Below are 13186 nucleotides of genomic sequence, written 5' to 3'. Positions count from 1 at the left end.
ATTGACTCGAGTATAAGCCTAGGGTGGGAAATGCAGCAGCTACTGGTAACTTACACAAGCACACACATGTACATAGACACGCACACATGTACACAGACACATGTACATAGAGACACACAACCCCCCCACTTAACTTGTAGAATAGCCCTTAATTGTTAGGTGGTGTTCCTTGTCCCACTCCTAGCTTCTGCAGGACACACAAGGGGTGCACATGCAGGAATTTACCAGAGGGGGCAGCAAGGGGCCCCGAAGTCAGCTCAATAAAAACACAAACATTACAAAAGCCAGCGCAGCCACAGAGCTCTCCTGCACCCGCTCCTGCCTTCTCCCATCCTGCCAGCCCCGCCTCACTCGACTATAAGCCGAGAGGGGGGCTTTTTCAGCATAAAAAAAGTGCTGAAAAACTCAGCTTATACACGAGTATATACGGTAACTTTTATTGGCGTGGTATGTATAACCACTTGCCGACCAGCTCAAAGTAGCAGCCCTGCACGAATTGCCGTATCTGTACGTCACTCGCGCGCGTGGGTAGGGGGCCCTTTGTGCCCGCGGCGATCAGATTCATTACAGAACCAATAAGTCTACAGGTCCAGGCCAATGATTTCTGGCCTGGACCCTCTGATTGGTTCTGGCGAATGAAAATCCTCCTCTGCCTGTGTAATGTTAACACAAGCAGAGGTAGTTATGTCACCTCCTCTCGTGGAGCCCTTTTCGGTTCCAGTGAGAGGAGAGAGGACATCTAAAAGTAAGTTGCACCAACACTACACTAACACCAGTACACTTGCCACCCTCTGATCATCCCCCCAGTTAACCCCTTCACTCCCTGTCACTGTGTCACCAAGTGCAGTTTTCAGATATTTCACTGATCACTGTACTGGTGCCACTTGTGATACTAAACAGCGTGTACTGCCCTTCCATTATAGCACCTCAAGAAATGAGATAGGTAGTCAAACTGGAAGCTGCGTAAATTCCAGAAAGCGTACACTAGTTTGTAGACGCTATAATTTTTGCGCAAACCAATGAATATACGCTTATTGAATTTTTTTAACCGAGTCATGTGGCTGAATACATTTTGGCCTAAATGTATGACTAAAATTGAGTTTATTGTATTTTTTTTAATAGCAAAGTAGAAAATATTTTTTTTTCAAAATTTTCTGGATTTTTTCGTTTATAGCACAAAAAATAAAAACTGCAGAGGTGATCAAATACCATCAAAAGAAAGCTCTATTTGTGGGGAAAAAAGGACGCAAATTTCATTTGGGTACAGCACTGCATGAACGCATATTTACCAGTTAAAGCAGCACAGTGCCAAATTGTAAAAAATGCTCTGGTGTTTAAGGGGGCAGTGGTTAAGGGTAAAAAGTCCTTCCATTTCTTCTGCATAAAAAAATCAAAAATCAAAATCCCCCTTTTCCCAATAACCAAGTAATCAATCCATTCCTAGCGTCTAATTACCTTGGAATGTACAGGCAATGCAGGGGGGCAAGGTAATGGAAGTTACTCTATATGCTTGCTTGCAACTTTTATACAAACATAACATTTTCCAAAAGTCCACATACCAACACATGTATACTCAACGCAAAGTTCTCTGTCATATTACTATTTTAAAAGAGAAGCTAACCTTTTGGAACATGTCATGTTCCAGCTCCTGCAGCAGCTCCCCCCCCCCCCCTTTGTGACAGCAGGCAGGGGGATCTTCTCCGCCCACCCACTGTTCAAATTCAAAAGTAGCGCAGCCATGCAGGAACCTGACCTTACAGCTGCATCATTTAATCAGAGTTTCCTGTGAATGAATAGACTATGATTACCATCAGCCACTACGGCTGGCTGCTTGTAGTTTTGAATGGACTGCGAGGCCGCTGATGAGCCCTGCAGCTTGCAAACAGTCAGCCCGAATCGGAGGTATGCGCTAAAAACTGCTGGTCTGCCTGTTAGTATTTCAGGTGGACCCGATTGGACAGTCCATTCATCCCTATAGACCAGTGGGTGTACAGACTTGTGTCAATTTACACCCGCCTACCTCCAATCCAGTCAGCTAAAAACAAACAGAAGGGGATCCTTTCTTTTCCGTGTAGGCGGATCAGATCAAATTGGAGGTGGTCGGGTGTTAAGAGATCATCAGTTTAGTTGCCATCAAAAAAGGAAGCTCAGTGGCCATTTTGTTGTAGCCCATGTTCTGGAAATAAGGAATGTAAACAGGAGTATTTCAGCCAGACTTTATGTGTGACAAAAAAGGCTTACAGGTATGATTTTTGCAATAAACGCTATTTGTACAAAGGAGCATAGTGTATTTTAAATGACTGAGGCTTCAGCATAGGCCAGTTTATGTAAAAGGTAATATTAGCTTTAAAGAGTTAAAAGACTAATTACGGTTATAATGATCATTTAGCAAAAATATGACTTCCCTGTAAGAGCTGCTGATTCAAAGAAAAAAAAAAAACTCAAGCTGAGCTATTGGTCTATGAAGGTGACCTAACAGCAGGCAGAGAAATGCTTCACACCTAATGAACATACATGAAATTAATCAGGCTACTTCTGTATGGGTACTACATAGAATTTGCATATTTTCTACCATAGTGCAAAATAAACAAAATGTTCATGATACCCGATAAAAAGTATATCTTTCAATTTTTATATATATAAAAGTTTGCAGTGAAAATAAAATTACATCATATTTAGCTAAAGGAGTACAGACAGTTATACACCTAAACAGAAAACACTGCAACTCTGCTAAAATAAGAACGTCCTATTTATTTTTCTTAAAGTAGCAGTCTAGGTTAAAAAAAAATGCCCAGCTGTAGTGAAAAACAAAAAAACAAATTACTTTTCCTGCGATCCTTGCCTTCAGTCCGATGTCCCCTGCAGAAAGTCCACTTGTACACTATAAAGCACTCCTTTATCGGACAGTATAGATGGTCGGACCCCCGCTGTAGGGGTGCATCAACACAACAGGCTGCACCATTGCATTTAGGTTCTGGGATCCTACTCCCTTTATTAGATTACAGCAAAAGAAGTTGCTCCAAGTCAGGGGAAGGCAGTCAGGATTTTAAGCAGCAAGATCTTGTTACTTGGGTCAACAAAAGCAACAGATGCTCATAGACAGAAGGTGACTTCTTAACCACTTGCCGACCAGGCAAGTTTAAATCGGCTTTTTGCTAGAAAATTACTTATAACCCCCAAACATAATACTTTTTTTTTTATGTCACACGGTATTTATGCAGCAGTTTTGCAAATGCAATTTTATTTGGAAAAAAATACACTGAATTTAAAAAACAAAACAAAAACTAAAACATGATATTTGACCCAATTTTTTTGTAATATGTGAAAGATGTTACGCAGAGAAACTAGATACCGAACATGTCACACGTGCGGAATGGCAACAATCTAGGGTACCTAAAAAATCTCCATAGGGGAAGCTTTAAACACCTTTATAGGTTACCGGTTAAGAGTTACAGAGGAGGTCTAGCTATAGAATTACTGCTCCCGCTCTAAGGTTCGTGGCGATACCTCACATGTGTGATGTGAATACTGTTTATACATGCGCGCACAGAGGGATGGGGGGCGCTTACATTTTTTCTTTCTCAGTTAGATTCATTTTTAATTTTACACTGTCCCTTTAATTCTTTTGATCACCTTTATTCCTATTACAAGGAATTTAACACATCCCTTGTAATAGAAAAAAAGGGATGACAGGTCCTGTTTATGGAGAGATCTGGGGTCAAAAAGACCTCAATTCTCTTCTTTTCCTTTAAAAGCAAAAGATAAAAAACACAAAAAAATTTATTCACTTCCAACCCTGGACCAGAAGTGACGTCATGATGATGTTCTGGTCCTCCAAGACCATAGATGCGATCAAAGTGTATTAACTCTTTGATTGCCTATGGCAGCAGCCGGCCGCACTGTCGGATCGCCTGGCTGCCAAAATCGATACCGGGTGATGGCGGAGATCTTCAGCCATAATCTCAGTAAACCACTTGCAAACTGCAACAACCCATTTAGTTTAAAACTGTAATGAAGGGCAAAACCTTTGTGTATAGATATTTAAAAAAAGCAGGACACTGAGCTTCCCAGTGAAAAGCTGTGCAGGGGGGGCTTGTCGGGACAAGTCTCATCATTGGAAGAGAGCAGGCTGAGTTCCCAGCATAGCTAGAGAACTGACCACGGATATGTTCTTCTGCTTAGTGTGGTCAGTTGTTAAAAGAAAAGCAGAGGGACTGGCAAGAACACCAGGGATTTCACACAATGGAAGCAATACAAAGAGAACAGGAGAGGTTTTCAAGTATATGGTACAGCAGGCCCATATCAGGAAAATGAAATGTTAGGGTAGCAAACACTTTAAGGAAAAACTGGCACAAAAACATATTATGTTGTGTTATATTTATATAGTGTGTATAAACACCTAACACCCACCTCAGAACAGCAGTGACCAACTGTAATAGTGAAACCTGAATTATAAATTCTGTGCCAAGATAAAGGATATATAGCACCCATAAACAAGCAAATTGATATACAGTGGTTAAGTGATTAGCACTTCCACCTGGCAGCACTTTGAAACCCAAACATGGCATCTCCTGCATGGAGTATGCATGCTCTCCCTGTGTTTGCGTGGGTTTCCTTCCACATCCCAAAGACATGCTGGTAGGTTAATTGGCTCCTGTCTAAATTGGTCCTAGAATGTGTATGTATGTATGAATGTGAGTTAGGGACCTTAGATTGTAGGCTGGAGGGTGGGGACTGATGTGAATGTATAATATACTGTATACGTGTAAAGCGCTGCATGCATTGTTAGCTCTATAAAAGTAGCTGTAATAAATACATTTGGTCAAAATTAGCTCTACTTAGCTGAAATATCAAATCATCTCTATAAATTAAACAGGTCGACCTAACAATGGATTAACCAATCCAACAATCAGATGCTTATTTTATTTTCTGCCATAGTCTAGAAAAATGTCATGTGGAATCTGGCTGCCATGGTAATCCATTTCTTAAGAAAAATTTCACGAAGGCTTCTGCAAACCTCAGTGATAACAAATGCGTAATATAATATTAAAAAGTAAAAAAATAAAAGCCCACACAGAGAAAACACATTACAATCAATTCTCTGTCCCCTACTGAGGTATAAGAGTTCATCCAATCGGGGCATCTTTCTCTGCCTCTGTGAATTACTTGCTTAACATAGTAATGGGCCATTAAAAGGACACTCAAATATACAACAGTGATAAGTCTAATTTGCCATGAACATATAAGGCGTTAATGGAACAATGGGCTTCATATTATCCTTTATATCTCTGCTGATAGGCAGAAAGAGATCTTTCACTCGTGACAGCAATATTTCTTGGGGGAAGAGTGATGTGTTGCAGTCTTTGGTGGATATTGCACAAGATGAATTACTGGCATGGTAATTTTCTTTTCTAAATTGGTACCCTAATAAAACGGGCACAGCTCTTTATAAGAGACCTGCCCTTTGAACATCACAATCATCTGCACTTCACATGCTATGACAGCCCAATCAAAGAACAGCAGTCAGACATGGTTAGCACTAATCAGCTCTCATTAGTAAAAAAATATTAAAGGTTTATTTAGAATTACATGGTAATGCTAGCAGATATAAGGGGGCTAGGGTGAGGTGGGCTTAAAGATATAAACTCATTGCTTTTTGAATTTGTGATGAGGTGAATATATATATATATATATATATATATATATATATATATATATATATATATATCTTTGGTTTTATGGTGGCAATGCTGTTAATCACATTGTTTTAGAGGAAGTGTTTGGTTGCTTTTGGCCCCAATCATGACCTATATGACTGTACTTTCTTTTTGCTTCCTATATTCAAATTGTATAGAAGCAAAAGCCCATATCTGCAGTGACAGGAGCGAACGTGGATAAAAGACTCTAAAGTTTAGGCATGTATATCTATAAAATAGTGTCGTCTTTGATGAGCTGTTGGCAACCAACATAGCAATAGTAATTTATGTAGGTCCATTCTCTATCCATGAACAAGTTGCCTATATATACACACATATATATATATATATATTTTTTTTTTTTTAGCAGAGGCCTTAGTGATTCAAATAGCGGTCGTTTTTTTTTAAAATGCACGATTAATTAAAAAAAAAAAAAATACATAACCCCTTTTTTAGTAAAAATATGAAATATGATGTTAGGCCAAGTAAATGGATACCAAACATGCCATGCTTGTTCAAAAAGTGAACGATCATGGAGTGGCGCCAAACTACAGTACTTAGGCGACACTTTCTACACTTGTAGAAAGTACCAGTTTAGGGTTACAGAAGAGATGTAGAGCTAAAATTATTGCTCTTGCTCTGGACATTCGTGGCGACACCTCATGTGTGGTTTGAAAATCGTTCACATATGCGTGACATATACGTGACCTTAAATTCATCTATTTAATTACATTTTCTAATTTTTACACTATCCCTTTATTTTTTTTTTTTTTTACACTTTTATTGCTATCGCAAGAAATGTAAACATCCCTTGCAATAGCAATACAGCATGATGGGTCCTCTATATGAAGAGATCTGCAGTCTATAAGACTCCATATCTCTCTTCTACCTTTAAAAGCAAAAGATTAAAAAAAGTTGATGATCCTCCAAGACCATAGAGATGAGCGGAGACTATCTTGCGTTCACTGATTTCTACTGCAATCCATTGCCGGTGCCAGATGGGTCCCAGGCTTCACCGATCAGTCAGGTAAGCCCAGGAACTACCGGGAAGTTGCGAGAGGGGTGCTCCCCTTCCCACCGCGTCTAAAAGTGATCCAGTGGTGAATTCGCCACTCTAACCACTTTTATCTTGTAGAGAATTGCTAGCTGAAAACAATACCGGGGTTATGGGATAGTGCTGAAGCCATAACACTGGTATTCCACTTGCCGACCAGGATGTCATTTGTCTATGACCCAGTTGGCAAATGGTTAAACAGAATATTTTACATACCGTATATACTCGAGTATAAGCCGACCCGAATATAAGCCGAGGCACCTAATTTTACCACAAAAAACTGGGAAAACTTATTGACTTGAGTATAAGCCTAGGGTGAGAAATGCGCAGCTTTTGTAAGTGGAAAAGAGGGTCAACAATGCCCATTTGCAGCCTCACTGTGCCCATGTGCAGCCATAGGTCCCCTGAACATCAACCCGGTAGTTAAGGGTTTCTAGATGCCCCATAGCTGAAGCCAAAATTTGGGGTCTCTGGACCCAAAGGATTCCAAAATGACACTGCTGCAGATGGACACAGTTGACCGACTTTGGGGCCCCGTATCTAGGGGCCACTTGGTACTAGGCAATAAAGGTGATTTCGCGCATAAATCCAGTATACTAGGGATATCGCCTCTAAGTGTGATAGAGTGAAAAATGATAACAGGTCTACCAAAATCGCATAAAGTGTATTCAATAAAAAAATCATAAATTCATACTAATAAAAACATGTATATATAAAGGGCTAGCAGAAATCACAACAGTGCTGGTAAAATGATGTTAATAATCAATCAAGTGAAATAGTGATAGTGATCATATACTAGAGGTCGACCGATATGGGTTTTTCTCTGGCCGATGCCAAAGCCGATATTTAGAAATCGCGGTGGCTGATATATGATGCCGATTTTTTTTGGGCCGATATATTAGGCCGATTTTTTTTTTTTTTCCCCTTCATCTCATAAAATCTAACAGTTAGACCCCTTTCACACTGGGGTGTTTTTCAGGCGCTTTTGGGCTAAAAATAGCGCCTGTAATACGGCTCCCCTGAAGTCTGTGTGAAAGCTCGAGTGCTTTCACACTGAGGCGATGCGCTGGCAGGATGTTAAAAAAAAGTCCTGCAAGCAGCATCTTTGGAGCGGTGTATACCGCTCCTCCACCACTCCTGCCCATTGAAATGAATGCGCACCGCTGCCGAAGCGCCTGCAAAGCGTTTCGGCAGCAGCGCTTCAGGGGCGCATTTAACCCCTTCTTCGGCCGCTAGCTGGGTTATAAGCGCCCCGCTAGCAGCCGAATAGCGCCGCTAAAATGACGGTAAAGCGCCGCTAAAATTAACAGCGTTTCACCGTCAACGCATGCCCGCTCCAGTGTGAAAGCAACCTTAAGTATTTAGTGATACAGAAAATTTTTTATATTTAAACATTTATTAAACAAAACAAACCTCCGATTAGTTCACTTGTATGTAGAATTTAGATAAAAAAAAAATAACTATATCTTAAATATTAAATACACAAAAACAGGTAATCAAAACTTTTGGACGAAAAAAAAAAGGGCTAACTTTACTGCTTTTTTTTTTATTAGTGTATTTTAAAAAAAAAAAAATGCGTTTGAAAGACCGCTGCGCAAATACCGTGTGACATAAAATATTGCAACAACCGCTATTTTATTCCCTAGGGTCTATGCTAAAAAAAATATATATATAATGTTTGGGGGTTCTAAGTGATTTTATAGCAGAAAATACAGGATTTTTACTTGTAAGCAACAAGTGTCAGAAAAGATTTAGTCTTTAAATGGTTAAACTGAAAACTTCTCCACCTATTGATAAAAGAACCTGAAAGAGATACAATGTATCTTCTTATCAGATTTGGCAGGCTGCCCAGAGGAGGAGAGAAGAAAACTTCAGACAACTTGCAATTGACTTCTATTACAGAAGTCATTTGCAAGTCCCGCTGAATCGGCTTTTGATGCCGATTAAGTAAAAAAAGCCAAATATCGGCCGATATATCGGTCGACCTCTATCATATACATAATTCAATATGCCATAAAACTAGATAGTCCAAAAAGGAGGGGGTGGGTGAAAATGTCGGGTCCTCCTGGGGAATAGTGGTGATTTTAAAAAGTCACGGGTGATGGAGTAGATGAAATTCTCATCAATAAATATAGTGATATTGCCCCTTAAAAACTTCCTACAATTGATATAATGCAGTCCCCCAGAACTCTAACCTCAGGACAGGTAAATAAATGCATCTGTGAGTTCAAGTATACTGGTAATGCCTCTGTTGTATGTGATCAGTAGATGGATTGTAGATTTCTCCTTATGAGCCCTCTGCTGGAGTACCTGTGAAACTCTGGTGTCAGCAACACCGTGATGGGGGGGAAGAAGGAGAAAAGGAAGGGGCTCCACTAGTGTAGTATATTAAAATTGTAAAGGTGTTTTATTAAATATAAAGGTGGACTCTTACATGATGATAAAATGTTAAAAGCAAAAATAGAAATGACAGTGAACGTACGGCGCTCTCAGCGCCCTCTCACGTCTCCTCCTGTGTATGTCTCGCTCCGGCCAATCCCAAAGGGGGAGGACCCGACATTTTCACCCACCCCCTCCTTTTTGGACTATCTAGTTTTATGGCATATTGAATTATGTATATGATCACTATCACTATTTCACTTGATTATTTATTAACATCATTTTACCAGCACTGTTGTGATTTCTACTAGCCCTTTATATATACATGGTTTTATTAGTATGAATTTATGATTTCTTTATTGAATACACAATCACATATGCGATTTTGGTAGACCTGTTATCATTTTTCACTCTATCACACTTGGAGGAGATATTCCTAGTATACTGGATTTATGTGCGAAATCACCTTTATTGTTGAGTTTTTATTGGTGTCACTGTTAACACTTCTGATTTTGCCGCAATCTATATACTTTTTTCTTTTTAATTTATTTTTGTTGTGATACACATTTTTAGATAGCGCAAAGGTACATTTATCACTTGGTACTAGGAACCCCAAATTTGGTGTGCAAACCCAGTGGAACTAGCACTACAACATAGTGGCCCAGAGATACGGGGCCCCAAAGTCAGTTGGGGGAAAATGTCAAGCACTTTTCTGCAGCAGAGAATGACATTTTCCAAACCAACTTTGGGGCCCCGTATCTCGGGGCCACTTGGTGCTAGGAACCCCAGCTTTGGATATGTTGTAGTGCTAGTTCCACTGCACCAAGTGGCCATGAGATACAGGGCCCCAAAGTTTGTTCGGTAAATGTCATTCTCTGCTGCAGAAAAGTGCTTGACTCGAGTATAAGCCGAGGGGGGCATTTTCAGCACAAAAAAATGTGCTAAAAACTTGGCTTATACTCGAGTATATACGGTACATGGATTTTATAGCAATTACTTTCTAAATACTTCCTCTGGGTTTAGTCACACTAGAACAAAGTGGGTTTCAACACATGTGTTTTTATTTGTTAAGACACATTGTTGCAGGCTGCATTAGGAAGCCCAATCATATGAACCTACAAAAAAAATGGTGCTTTCTGTGTTTTCTTCTTTTTGCAGTACAGTGCACAGGACATAGTTCATTGTGCTGCGTTGCATTGCAGCGCACAAGCATCAGGGTGGTGCGTCAGGGGGCTATTTACAATGAATGGCACAGAGCTGCACCATTGAATTTGATGTGCGCTACCACAATGCATATGGCATGAATGGGCACTACAAGTTATGGTTGTAGATATTTATTATAAACAGGAATGAAGGTAATGTTTTTCCAGAAAAGAAGATGGTTAACATTTGCAAAAAAGGGAGTAAGGCACGTTCCAAAGCCATACAGTACCAACTTGAAATACACAGAACTGCTGAAACAGCAGCAGCAATGGTAGGGTTTAGATATTCCAAAGCATTTGAAGGGCATTAGTTGATAATGCAATAGTGGTTCAAGCCCTTTGTTATGGGTAGATTATTATATCTGTGGAAAAATATGGACTTGCTTCATGAACGTGCAGGTCATCCTTCTGCAGGGGCCATGCAATCTTGTCTGTATCATTCCAATATTAGTGTATCTCCTGCTTAAGTGAGGACGGCACTACAAGTTATATTGTCATAGATCAATCATAGATCAATAAAAAATTGTATTTTTTACCTGCAAAAAGATGTGCATTTATTTATTTTTTTTAAAAAGGTTAACATATCCTTTAAAAGAAAAAGCAAAGCACTTGGGGAAATTGACATTTCAATGAGCAGGATAAAAGCAGGGTGATATAAAAAAAATACACAGTTGCAAATTCTAAATAGTGGTGTCACTCTTTGGATATAAAATAAAGCAGGGATGTACAATAATGTTGGCAGATAAAACTGTTTACATACACACAATTCAATTTTATATTTAGCAATATAGATGAATTTAAACAAAAAAAAACTATTTGACTTTTAACTACTTGCCTACTGGGCACTTTCACCCCCTTCCTGCACAGGCCCATTTTCAGATTTCAGTACTGTTGCAATTTGAATGACAATTGCGCGGTCATGCAACACTGTACCCATATGAAATTTTTATCATTTCTTTTCGCACAAATAGAGCTTTCTTTTGGTGGTATTTAATCCCCACAGTGTTTTTTTATTTTTTGCTAAAAAATTTGGGAAAAAAAAAAAAGTTTTTCATAGTATGTTTATCTCCTTCACTGATATGCACTGTTGGGACTGCACTGATAATCAGGACACTGATAATCAGTGCCCTTATTATCAGTGTAGATGTCCCCTTTGCACAAGCTGGTTATCAGCCCTCCAGAGGAGACAGTGATCACAGAGCATGCTGCAGGGGGGTGTGATCACGGGAGGACGTCATATGACGCCCTCCCAGAACTGTCCGGCTGCGCTGTAGCTGTCACTGGTGCTCTCAAAAAGTGTCCAGTGCTTTACAGAGTTAATACTGTTTGTTATCCTTTTGAGTGATAGTAGTGCCGGTGATCTTATCTGTGCTCTTATTGTAATTGCACTCACCAGATGACCTTACCCCCCAGGGGTACTGCGCAGCATATACTGTGGGGTGGGGGGGGGTGGGGTAAGGTCATCTGGTGAGTGCAATTACAATAAGAGCACAGATAAGATCACCAGCACCAGCACCTACCATTTGAGAGCACCAGTCACTTTTTTGTTTATTTTCAATTTAGAATCAAAAGTAACTTTAATGTTTTAATATTTTCAGTTTATTTTTGTAGTTTTTTCTTTCACCGCGGGAAATGTACCCCTTTTTTTCAATGTGCTGCTATATTATATGTTCATATAATTGAGAGTTTGTCACAGAGGGTCAAACACCTAGCTTTTATTTCACACAAGGATTAATTAACCAGTGTATGAGCATATAGGGATATCATTCTCATACACGCTATCAGCACTAGTTTTTATTATTTTTTTCCTTTGAAGGTATCTATCACCCTGCAGAGGGTATAACACACAAGCACCTCTGATGTTATCTACTTCAAAGGTATCTCAAAGCTGCACTCTACAAAGGGTACAACACTTTTAGCATCAAATTTATTACATGATATTTTTTGAACACTTTTTAGCACTTTAACTAGGTTTTCCTAAAGAGGATTAGCGCCACACCTACTCCCCCTCCCCAAATAATTTACCTGTACTCCATCTAGGTGGTAGTATTTAGGGGCAGCAATTCTCTCTTATTTATCTATTTGTCATTTATATTTTTTATATGCCTTGTACATCCAGTGGCGCGGTATTATCCAACATTTCTTTACTGCCTTATAAGCAGGGTCATATAAGAGCCTAGGACTACCAGATTACAAGTATGGAATAACATTCAGTCACTTAGAGTTGTAGCACTAGCCACTGAGAAATCAGCAGCCCACATGTTGATTAAAATGAAAAACCCTCAAATGATGTTACACTATAAGGCTACATTCACACTTGTGAACGGTCCCAACACCGATTACATGAGAACTCCAGCAGGGGTTCCAAGCAATTAGCTCTGGAAGGCTCATTATTATACAGGATTTATATATATAGCGCCAACAGTTTACACAGCGCTTTACAATATAAAAAGGTGACAATACAGTTAAAATACAATAAAATACAAGAAGATTAAGAGGGCCCTGCTCAGAAGAGCTTACAATCTAATAGGGTGGGACAGGTGGTACAAAAGGTTGCAACTGTGGGGAATGAGCTGATGGAAGTGGTAAAAGATTAGTTGGAGACGCTATAGGCTTTCCTGAATAGATGAGTTTTCAGGGATCGCCTGAAGGTAGCAAGAGTAGGGGAAGCCCGACAGGTTAACAGGTAGTGAGTTCCAGAGGATGGGAGAGGCTCTGGAGAAATCCTGGAGATGAGCATGGGAGGAGGAGATCAGAGAGCTTGAGAGTAGCAGGTCTTGAGAAGAGCAGAGAGGACTATTTGGGTGATATTTGGAGACAAGATTGGTGATGTAGCTTGGGGCAGAGTTCTGAAT

The 13186-nt window shown here is 39.7% G+C and overlaps 1 protein-coding gene and 1 non-coding gene across 3 annotated transcripts in view; both read right to left on the bottom strand.

Moving 5' to 3' along the window:
- The window catches only part of AP3B1 (adaptor related protein complex 3 subunit beta 1), a 524279-nt gene that overhangs the window by 80446 nt on the left and 430647 nt on the right, over positions 1-13186 (bottom strand). The gene's annotated exons all lie outside the window — the stretch shown is intronic.
- On the bottom strand, positions 10700-10803 carry LOC141125010 (U6 spliceosomal RNA). The gene has a single exon (XR_012241316.1). It is a non-coding gene; the product is annotated as a U6 spliceosomal RNA (small nuclear RNA).

The sequence above is a fragment of the Aquarana catesbeiana genome, linkage group LG01 (genome assembly GCF_042186555.1).
Source record: "Aquarana catesbeiana isolate 2022-GZ linkage group LG01, ASM4218655v1, whole genome shotgun sequence".
Taxonomy (NCBI): domain Eukaryota; kingdom Metazoa; phylum Chordata; class Amphibia; order Anura; family Ranidae; genus Aquarana; species Aquarana catesbeiana.
This window is presented reverse-complemented; position numbering and strand designations above follow the sequence as displayed.